Source organism: Lactuca virosa, chromosome 3 (genome assembly GCF_052849685.1).
Source record: "Lactuca virosa cultivar CGN04683 chromosome 3, Lactuca_virosa_CGN04683_v6, whole genome shotgun sequence".
Taxonomy (NCBI): Eukaryota; Viridiplantae; Streptophyta; class Magnoliopsida; order Asterales; family Asteraceae; genus Lactuca; species Lactuca virosa.
The window spans coordinates 391,003,701-391,015,713 of NC_136428.1; positions in this window are offsets into that span (position 1 = coordinate 391,003,701).

Here is a 12,013-nt window from a genome sequence, read left to right on the forward strand (position 1 = left end):
GCATTGGCAGTAGGCGCTGCCCCCGGAACCAAATCGATGCGGAACTCCACCTGCCTCTCGGGAGGCACTGTGACACCAGTCAAATTTAGGTCAAAAATAAATTGATCAATAATCGTAATTGGGATTAACCAAGTGGTAGAGATTGTAACAAGGTTTCCAAAAATATAAAGAACACTGAAATCCGAGTTATAACGAAGAAGTTATGACCAATCGAAAATCCGCAACAAACCGGCAAAACACTGTTCAGTCTTAAAAGTGAATTTTCGATAAAAGGATTTTTAGCCTTAACAAGCTAAATGAAAGTTGTAGAATATGTTAAACCGAGAACGTTCATAAAAAGAACGTAAAAATCTGACTTCGTATGAGGAAGTTATGATTTTTCTAAGTTTCGGTTTAGCAGTAGACAGCTAAAAATTCGAAATATAAATCGATCGATATTTAGCCGACACAACTTAAATGAGAATTTAATGTCTCGTCAAAAGTAGTACAATGGTAAAAAGACAGACGAAAACGGACGTCGGATGAAGAAGTTATGATTTTTTAACGGATTTCCTGTCCCGGTCTCTTAAAAATAATAATATTAAAAATAAATTCAAAATTAGCCGACCAAGTCTAAATGAAAGTCACAGAGTATAAGTTTACCTACGTGTGCATATAAAGAACGCCAAAAACGGAGCTCGTATGCGAACGTTATGAATTTCGCAAGTTTTTGGCACGAAAATCATGAAATGTTGAAAACGGGAATTTTCGCATGGATCCTCTTTCGCCACGTCACCCTCGCATGCAAGGCTTCCATGTGTCTGCTACATGGCGTCTTCTGATTGGACCGCAGCCTCGCATGTCACCTGCTGATTGGACCGAAGTCCGGTCCTCTCCTGATCCGACACGCATCCGAGAACCGCCTCCACCTTCGCTCCTCCTTCTAACGCGTGGCTGCTGACTCGCCTTCGCATGAGCCAGGTGTCCGAGCCCTCACCACCTGTCCGATGACACACCTCCTCGGCCGAACCCTCGCACCCCTATATAAAGTGTGCGAGACTTCTCAGATTTGAGAGGTTATTCACCCCAAATTTCACCATTTTTCACCTTTTCACCCCTAAACTTTCTCACGACCCCCCAAGACCTCGGTATCGTGTCTAAAACCCGAAGCAAGCCCCGGAGCCCCAGAATTCTTGAGAAGATAACCTCTTTCCAGTCGAAGTGCTGCCCGCATAAAGCCAGTTTGTACTTAAAAACTCGCAGTTTCTTCGAGAAAGATCATCTATAGAAACGAAACGCTGCCCAAATCACCACTTATCAAGGTGAGTTCAGACCCCTATAATTTACCTTTTTAATGGTTTTTAAATGCTTTTTAGGGGGGTGGGAATACAAGTTGAACACAATATAAATTGTGTTAATAACTGTATGTGATAATAATCACACAAAGGCTTTCCTTATGCTTTTAAGGATTCCCAAATATTTTCAAAATGACTTAAAGCCATGTTAAATCTTTAAAGTCATGTAAACTCCGTTAAATTCTTTGAAAAAGGTTTTATAAACTATTTCAAATTATAATCGCCGAAATCATGTTTATATATGTATAAATATATAAATAAGATTTTAAGGGCTTAGGACTAATGAATTATCTTATTTCCTTTTCCTTGTTTGGATGTGGAATAAAGGTGGTGTTATTTGTCTGAAGGTCGTTTCCTTCTTAATTATATATATATTATACATATATGAATATAAAAGATTACTTCATTCGGTATCATTACCTTTGTATTATGTTGAGCAAAGGTGTTCATCCATGAGAAATCATGCTAATCAGATAGAACATATAAATTATAATAGGTATGATTTATGATTCAAAACTAAATATACAAGTATGATTCACGATTGTATACTTTCCAAGGAAATTACCAACAATTCATTGATCTATACCAGGATATGTATAATACTTTTAATATATTGATAACATATTAAAGAAGTAACAATACATCATACCGGGTTTGCATTAACAAAGGTACAATAGAGAGTACCAGGGTTAGCAATCACGGGGTAATAACACATCATATCGAGTTTGCATTAACAAGGGTACGATACAGAGTACTAGGGTTAGCAATCACGGGGTAATAATACATCATACCGAGTTTGCATTAACAAAGGTATGATACAGAGTACCAGGGTTAGCAATCACGGGGTAATAATACATCGTAAATCTCGTTGAAACAATAAATTTGTGAGACTCTTCATGGTGTACTTATCTAAGTACAACCTTAAGTCCTGACTTTTTAACCAGAATCTCCTGTAGGGAGGGCGTGAATTTGTGTATAGATCTATATGGGACTGACAATCCCGCACCTTTACTGTTCGCTACAGTTTGGCCTGCAGGCCTAGGGTGTCAAATATCATATCGTTTCCGACGCCTGAAGAACGACGCAGCAGGCATATCAGTCATATTAGTATGGTTAATAGAACTCACATGGATAAAACAACGAGTAAATTACTAAGTAATATACTTCTCTTAAAATAGTAAAAAAAGATAATTACATCCTGACCAAATATACCTTCTGTTAGTTTTTACTTACAGTAAAAACAACGTATCATGAAATCAAGTATGGTAAATATACTTGTACTTCTGGTTTTGGAACATTTAAAACCACAAGGCAGTATTATGGATAATATCATATTTTCCAGGATTAATACTAATGTTTTACTGTAGAATGGATAAAACTAAGAATACTTTTACAAATGAAACGGTTTATGGGATTAAACCACTTTTACAAAGGAAACGGTTTATGGGATTAAACCACTTTTACAAATGAAACGGTTTATGGAATTAAACTACTTTTACAAATGAAACGGTTTATGGGAATAAACCACTTTTACAAATGAAACGGTTTATGGGATTAAACTACATTTACAATTGGAACTTAGTCAACTAGTATAACATAAAGGACCTTTAGTGGTTAATTCTATAATTCCTTAGTTATTACATCAGAGTTATACAAAAGTAATATCCGATTGATAGTGAAATGTGTGACTTCCGCCTTACTTCCTGTTCCTTGTTTGGTTGTGGGCTTAGGGCAGATACACCCATTTACCTCTCCGTTCGATATTAGGTTATATATAATTAGTATAAACTATGTAATTAAAGAGGGAGACTATTGAGGTTATCAGTTTATCACCTCAGGAAATATAGGATTTTCTGGAGGAACCAGTGAACTTTTCCAAAGAACTTAGAGTATACTTAACAGAACTAAAATACTTATGAACTCACCAACTTAAATGCTGATCTACTCTTTCCAAATAACTTGTATTCTCAGTAATCCAGTAGACAGGTAGACTCCCGAAGCTTTTGAGAAGACTACCTAGTACCGTACCGCAACTCTTGTCTTCTACTGTACCTACTTTCGTGTTTGAATATGTAATGTTTAAACACTTATGTAAAACTTATACTTATTAATGCAATGGTTGTTTGTACTTTGATTACTATATTTCATGTGTTGTGATACTTACCTGAAGTCCTCCGCCCGCAAACGTTTCCGCCGTTATGGTTTGGGGGTGTGACAGATTGGTATCAGAGCAGTGTTTATAGTGAACTCATTATATCAGTCATAAAAGATATATAACTATAAACCCATTGGGATAAAAACACTCTGACCAAGAGTTATACTTTAAAAACATAACAATGTTTTATAAAAGTATAAGTACATGCAGAATATATATACTAGAATGAGTATCACAAGAAGAACAAAACAAAAGTATTTGGATGTTGGACATTACAGTTAAACCTAGACAGTGACGTAATCATATCTGGGATCAATATAGCCTGATCAACTATATTCATTCGAGATATGACCAACATGTGTTTGGGGAGTGATTGTAGTGTTGCAACAAGTCTAAAACTTACCTAAGTACCAGAAGAATTCTAGAACCAAACATAAAGGTTAAAATACTATAGGAGTATTTTAGGATGCTATAACAAGAAAACTGAAAACTTATCAACTTCTTATATTTAGAAGTCTAAAATCATAACTAAAATAACATGGAGGTATTTTAGATACCATAAATAACCTTGGGGAAATGTTAAAAAGATCTTTTCTGATAAGTCTATAATTACTAAGTGGGTACGTTAACGTTATATATAGCCGAGATTTTATAGACTTAGAATATGTGATTTTCACTCTACTTCCTTTTCCTTGTTTGGATGTGGTTTTAGAGTAGGATTACTTATTCAAAGGTCTATTTGAGCTGGATTATATATAATCAGTACACACCATATGATTATAGAAGGACCAGAAAGAATCACCTTCGTAAAAATTTAAATTTTCTCATAGATTCTTTAGACATTCCCATTCTCGTATAAACCCCTTAGATAAACGTAGTTACTCCAACAATCAATAGGAGAGTCAAGGAGGATCCAACAAAATTTCATTAAGAGAATTCTGAGAAAGAAACAGATGATAATGGGGATTCGCATGAACTTACCCTATTAAGGACACCAATGAGAGATTCGCATGAACTTCCGAGATTCAAAATATTCATTACGAAGTAATGGGGATCAGTGTCAGAATCGGAAGTAAGATAGCTTGGGAATTCAATATACCTACATAGGAGAAGGACACCCTATAGATACCAGGAGGAAACAAATCATTACCACCCAGAATAGAACAGAGAACAAAGGAAAACCACGTGTGATTCGTGTGAAGTGTTTGAGCACCTTTTCATCTGAGTAATAACTAGTAAATCGATTCAACCTAGTGAGTTATTGATTACATTACTCACATTAGGTTTTGAGCTTATCCTCTTTTCCTGTCACGGCTAATAACAATAAATCAGATCACGAAATCTTAATTGATAGTGATTACTTCTCAAATTCATAAGTCTATTTTATGTAGACACTATCATGAATTGTTTTCGAATATTTTCGAAAGTTGGAAAACGATATCCACCAATCGAAAGTAACTTAGTTCGAATGACACCCGGTTCATAACCATTCTAGAAACTTATTTATGTTCCTTACCAGGACTGCATCATAGGGATGCAGGTCGAATCATTGAGAACAATATAACGAAACGAAAGATTTATACATAGATACAAATGGTTAGAATACATCTAGAGACAAAGATAGTCGCTCACGAGCTCATTTTCTTATCATGAAACAGAATCATGCCTCCGAAGGAACGTAACCAACCCACCAGCAAAACACCAATCCTTCAAATAGATGCGGCTACGTTTCATGCTGCGGTCACACCAGCTGTAGCAGCTGTCATGGCACACCTTAATGCTAACAATGCAAATGTTAGTGGTAATGCTATCGGTAACCCCGATCGTGGTGATGGCCAAGTACAGCAACGAGTACCTATTTGTAAGGACACTTCAAACCTTAAGCCTAATATCCTGAAACGAAAGTTCGAAAACAAGAAAGGGAGTTGTTCAACCTAAGAACCTAACAGAGGGCAACGAGTTGGGGCTGTCAATACCCCCATCAGCCCTGTTATTCCAGTACCGACCACGCCGTACTTAGGAAACCTCCCACACTGCAGCAAGTGCAACTACTATCATCATGGAGTTTGCCGAGAGCTGCATTGTAATAGATGCAACCTGAAGGGGCATACCGCCCGCATCTGTAGAACTCCGGTGGAGTTCATCACTTCAACTACCAATGTCGAAAGCTTTCCCATATGTCACCTTTATGGTGAAATAGGACATTACAAGAGCGACTATCCAACAGAGAAGAACGACGGGGGAGCAGGAGGAGTTTGACCCCAATACATGGGAAAGCATCAAAGAACCCTGCTATATTTTGGTACGCTTCCAAACCCCGATAATTATCTATAATTATGATTACTCTCCCGTTCAAATTAAATCACAACAATTATATAAAATTTGAAACCCTAACAGCTAAGCTATGATGACTTAGTGTATACATAAGGGTCATTTATAATTAAGATTTGTAAACTTAGAGTGAGTAATCCCGCCTCATTTCCTGTTCCTTGTTTGGTTGTGGATTTAGGGCAGGGTTGCTCATTCAAAGGTCTTACCACTCTTAATTATACATGACTTGTATACACCAAGCGATTATAAAGAGACCTAGTAAGGATCGTTTCATGAAAGTTCATAATTTCAAATTATCAGAATAATCGTATTGGTAGTACCCGCCAATTTCGAATCAAAAAGGGGTTTGTAGCGATAATAACATAATAAAACAAGAAGCACTGAAAACTTAGGTACATAGGATATCATCCTAGTAATCATTCCTCCCAGAACGTCTTAATATCTATTTCGTCGAGAAAATTCCGACATCCTTATTCGACATGGTTTGGCCTGCCCCTTACCATGTGAAAATTCTTATGTTGTATAAGAGAACTTTTTCCTTAATCAGCCGTAAGATGAAATTCTTCCAATCTATAACGCAAAACCCTTAGGTTGTCTCTCATCTCAAAACTTCAGAAGTACCCATGCGAAGGGTAGCACGCCATTCTAGCCTACTCACTAGATAGGAAACTTCAAACGAAAAGCACCGAAGTAGTCTTAGTCAGTAACTACCCAAGTACCCCAATAGATCTCATAGGAAAATCATGGTACCCCAGGTCAACTTCAAGAATAGAGACTAAGAACTCATTAAGTTAATGTATCGCTGCTAAGTGTATACATGAGAGTGGTATATAATTTAGACTTAACAAGATTAAGGATGTGTAATTCCGCCCTATCTCCTGTTCCTTGTTTGGTTGTGGACCTGGTGCAGAGTCACCCATCCGAACGTTTTGTGAAATCTAAATTATATACGACTTGTATACACGAGGTGATGGTGGATGAGCCAAGTATGAGTCTGATCATGAACTTCGGAGCAAAACCCTTCATCATATATTCTACCAGGAGGAATTCAACGTGAGACCACGACAATGGGTCGAGCTACTAAATGACTACGAATTCGAAATTCGTTATCATCTCGACAAAGCCAATAGTAGTTGACACCCTAAGTCGGAAAGAGTACCCAGGTCGTAGAGCCAATCATTGACTATGATACCCCATTCAAATATGTCCACACAAAGTATGGAGGCTCAACAAGAAGCCTTGAAACCTGAAAATGTGGCAAGTAGAGAAGATAACTAGAACGTGTGACTGCACGGTATGCCAATATCTGTTATCTCCGCTGAGATAATAGAATCATCTCCCCGTTCAGGCAGTCACTCAAAAATCTCTGGGAACTAGAGTAGTCATGAGCCTATGTGATCGACTATGGTAAAGAATGGGATACCCATTTACCAAGTAGTCGAGGCCTTTATAAGGCTAGCATTCAAGTTGCTCCATTCAAAACCTTCTGCGGTCACAAGTGCAGATCCTATCTGAACTGGACTAAATTAGGTAATACGCAACTAGCTAGAGATCCAATTTCCACACAGCACCTTCGCTGATCTGGAATTCATCCGAGAAACTACCAAAAACAAAATACGAATCAGGAAGCGACATAAAGCTTCCGGAGTTACTCACAGAAGCTACGGCTTAGATAAAAGAAAACCCTTGGAATTCTAGGTTAATGACCTTGTCATATGAAGGTCTCACCCCGGAAGGACAAGATACACTTGAGAAAGCGTGGAATACTAAATTCAAGGTACATAAGACCATTTGATATTCTTACCAGAATTGGTCTTGTACTTATAAACTTAGACTACCACAAAAACTTAATAACATTCATCCCACCTTTCACATATCTAATCTAAAGAGGTGTCTATCCGATGAAACACTTGTTATTTCACTCGATGAAATCAAGTTAAATAAAAGTCTACACTCTGAAAAAGAACCAATGGAAATCATGGATAGGGAAATCAAAAGAACCAAGCAAAGTCTTATCCCGTTAGTGAAGGTTTGTTGGATTACAAATCGGGGACCTGAATTCACTTGGGAAAGGGAAGATTAGATCTAGTCCATGAGTATCACTTTAGACATAATTTCGGGACGAAATTCCCTCTAATGGGGGGATAATGTGACACCAGTCAAATTTAGGTCAAAAATAAATTGATCAATAATTGTAATTGGGATGAACCAAGTGGTAGAGATTGTAACAAGGTTTCCAAAAATATAAAGAACACTGAAATCCGAGTTATAATGAAGAAGTTATGACCAATTGAAAATCCGCGACAAACCGGCAAAACACTGTTCAGTGTAAAAAGTGAATTTTCGATAAAAGCCTTTTAAGCCTTAACAGTCTAAATGAAAGTTGTAGAATATGGTAAACCGAGAATGTTCATAAAAAGAACGTAAAAATCTGACTTCGTATGAGGAAGTTATGATTTTTCTAAGTTTCGGTTTAGAAGTAGAGAGCTAAATATTCGAAATATAAATCGATCGATATTTAGCCGACACAACTTAAACGAGAATCGAAGGTCTCGTCAAAAATAGTACAACGGTAAAAAAATAGACGAAAATCGACGTCGGGTGAAAAAGTTATGAATTTTTAACGGATTTCCTGTCCCGGTCAGTTAAAAATAATAATATTAAAAATAAAGTCAAAATTAGCCGACGAAGTCTAAGCGAAAGTCATAGAGTATAATTTTACCTACGCGTGCATATAAAGAATGTCAAAACCGGAGCTCGTATGCGAAAGTTATGAATTTCGCAAGTTTTTCGCAAGTTTTTCACCATTTTTCACCTTTTCACCCCCTAAACTTTCTCACGACCCCCCAAGGCCCCGGTATCGTGTCTAAAACCCAAAGCAAGCCACGGAATTCTCGAGAAGATAACCTCTTTCCAGTCGAAGTGCTGCCCGCATAAAGCCGATTTTTACTCAAAAACTCGCGGTTTCTTCGAGAAAGATCATCTATAGAAACGAAACGCTGCCCAAATCACCACTTATCAAAGTGAGTTCATACCCCTATAATTTACCTTTTTAATGGTTTTTAAATGCTTTTTAGGGGGGGAATACAAGTTGAACACAATATAATTTGTGTTAATAACTGTATGTGATAATAATCACACAAAGGCTTTCCTTATGCTTTTAAGGATTACCAAATATTTCTAAAATGACTTAAAGCCATGTTAAATCTTTAAAGTCATGTAAACTCCGTTAAATTCTTTGAAAAAGGTTTTATAAACTATTTCAAATTATAATCGCCAAAATCATGTTTATATATGTATAAATATATTAATAAGATTTGAAGGGCTTAGGACTAATGAATTATCTTATTTCCTTTTCCTTGTTTGGATGTGGAATTAAGGTGGTGTTATTTGTCCGAAGGTCGTTTCCTTCTTAATTATATATATATATATATATATATATATATATATTATACCTATATGAATATAGAAGGTTACTTCATTCGGTATCATTACCTTTGTATCATGCTGAGCAAAGGTGTTCATCCATGAGAAATCATGCTAATCAGATAGAACATATGAATTATAATAGGTATAATTTATGATTCAAAACTAAATACACAAGTATGATTCACTACTGTATACTTTCCAAGGAAATTACTAACAATTCATTTATCTATACCAAGATATGTATAATACTTTTAATATATTGATAACATATTAAAGAAGTAATAATACATCATACTGGGTTTACATTAACAAAGGTACAATACAGAGTACCAGGGTTAGCAGTCACGGGGTAATAACACATCATACCGAGTTTGCATTAACAAGGGTACGATACAGAGTACCATGGTTAGCAATCACGGGGTAATATAACATCATACCGAGTTTGCATTAACAAAGGTACGATACAGAGTACCAGGGTTAGCAATCGCGGGGTAATAATACATCGTAAATCTCGTTGAAACAATAAATTTGTGAGACTCTTCATGGTGTACTTATCTAAGTACGACCTTAAGTCCTGACTTATTAACCAGAATCACCTGTAGGGAGGGCGTGAATTTGTGTATAGATCTATATGGGACTGACAATCCCGCACCTTTACTGTTCGCTACAGTTTGGCCGGCAGGCCTAGGGTGTCAAATATCATATCGTTTCCGACGCCTGAAGAACGACGCAGTAGGCATATCAGTCATATTAGTATGGTTAATAGAACTCACATGGATAAAACAACGAGTAAATTACTAAGTAATATATTTCTCTTAAAACAGTAAAAAAAGATAATTACGTCCTGACCAAATATACCTTATGTTATTTTTTACTTACAGTAAAAACTACGTATCATGAAATCCAGTATGGTAAATATACTTGTCCTTCTGGTTTTGGAACATTTAAAACCACAAGGAAGTATTATGGATAATATAACATTTTCCAGGATTAATACTAATGTTTTACTGTAGAACGGATAAAACTAAGAATACTTTTACAAATGAAACGGTTTATGGGATTAAACCACTTTTACTAAGGAAACGGTTTATGGGATTAAACCACTTTTACAAATGAAACGGTTTATGGAATTAAACTACTTTTACAAATGAAACGGTTTATGGGATTAAACCACTTTTACAAATGAAACGGTTTATGGGATTAAACTACTTTTACAATTGGAACTTAGTCAACTAGTATAACATAAAGGACCTTTAGTGGTTAATTCTATAATTCCTTAGTTATTACATCAGAGTTATACATAAGTAATATTCGATTGACAGTGAAATGTGTGACTTCCGCCTTACTTCCTGTTCCTTGTTTGGTTGTGGGCTTAGGGCAGATACACCCATTTAACTGTCTGTTCGATATTAGGTTATATATAATTAGTATAAACTAAGTAATTACAGAGGGAAACTATTGAGGTTATTAGTTTATCACCTCAGGAAATATAGGATTTTTTGGAGGAACCAGTGAACTTTTCCAAAGAACTTAGAGTATACTTAACAGAACTAAAATACGTATGAACTCACCAGCTTAAATGTTGATCTACTCTTTCCAAATAACCTGTATTCTCAGGAATCCAGTAGACAGGTACACTCCCGAAGCTTTTGAGAAGACTACCTAGTACCGTACCGTGACTCTTGTCTTCTACTGTACCTACTTTGGTGTTTGAATATGTAATGTTTAAACACTTATGTAAAACTTATACTTATTAATGCAATGGTTGTTTGTACTTTGATTAATATATTGCATGTGTTGTGATACTTACCTGAAGTCCTCCGTCCCCGAACGTTTCCGCCGTTCTGGTTTGGGGGTGTGACAGGCACACCTGACAACTCCTTGGGGAAAACATCCGAAAACTATCGCACTATCGGTACCTCACCGACAGAACTCGGCCTCTCTGCAGCAACTCGTGTATCCATCACATAGGCTACAAACCCTCTACAGCCCTGCTGTAGACTCTGTCTCGCTCTAGCAGCCGAACAAAATGCTGACCCAGATCGGGTACCCTCTCCATATGTAACAAAACGTTATTTCAAACCTATGTAATAATGTAGGTCAATTTGTATTTCTTTTTATATATAAAGAGAAATTTTAGCATACTATGCATATTTACATAATTGACCCTCAAAAATAAATTATTAAACAATCTCAATTGGAATGAACCAAGTGATAGAGATTGTAACAAGGTTTCCAAAAACATAAAGAACACTAAAATCCGAGTTATAACGAAGAAGTTATGACCAATCGAAGATCCGCGACAAAACCGGCAAAACACTATTCAGTGTAAAAACTGAATTTTCAATAAAAGGCTTTTCAGCCTTAACAATCTAAATGAAAGTTGTAGTTTATGTTAAACGGAGAACTTTCATAAAAAGAACTGCAAAATCTGACTTCGTATGAGGAAGTTACGATTTTTCTAAGTTTCAGTATAGTAGTGTACAGCTAAAAACTCGAAATAAAGATCGAGTGATTTTTTAGCCGACACAACCTAAACGAGAATTGAAGGTCTCGTCAATAATAGTACAACGGTAAAAAGACAGACAAAAACGGACGTCGGATGAAGAAGTTATGAATTTTTAACGGATTTCCGTCCCGGTCTGTTTAAAATAATAATATTAAAAATAATGTCAAGATTAGCCGACGAATGTCGTAGAGTATGATTTTACCTACGCGTGCATATAAAGAACGCCAAAAACGGAACTCGTATGCGAAAGTTATG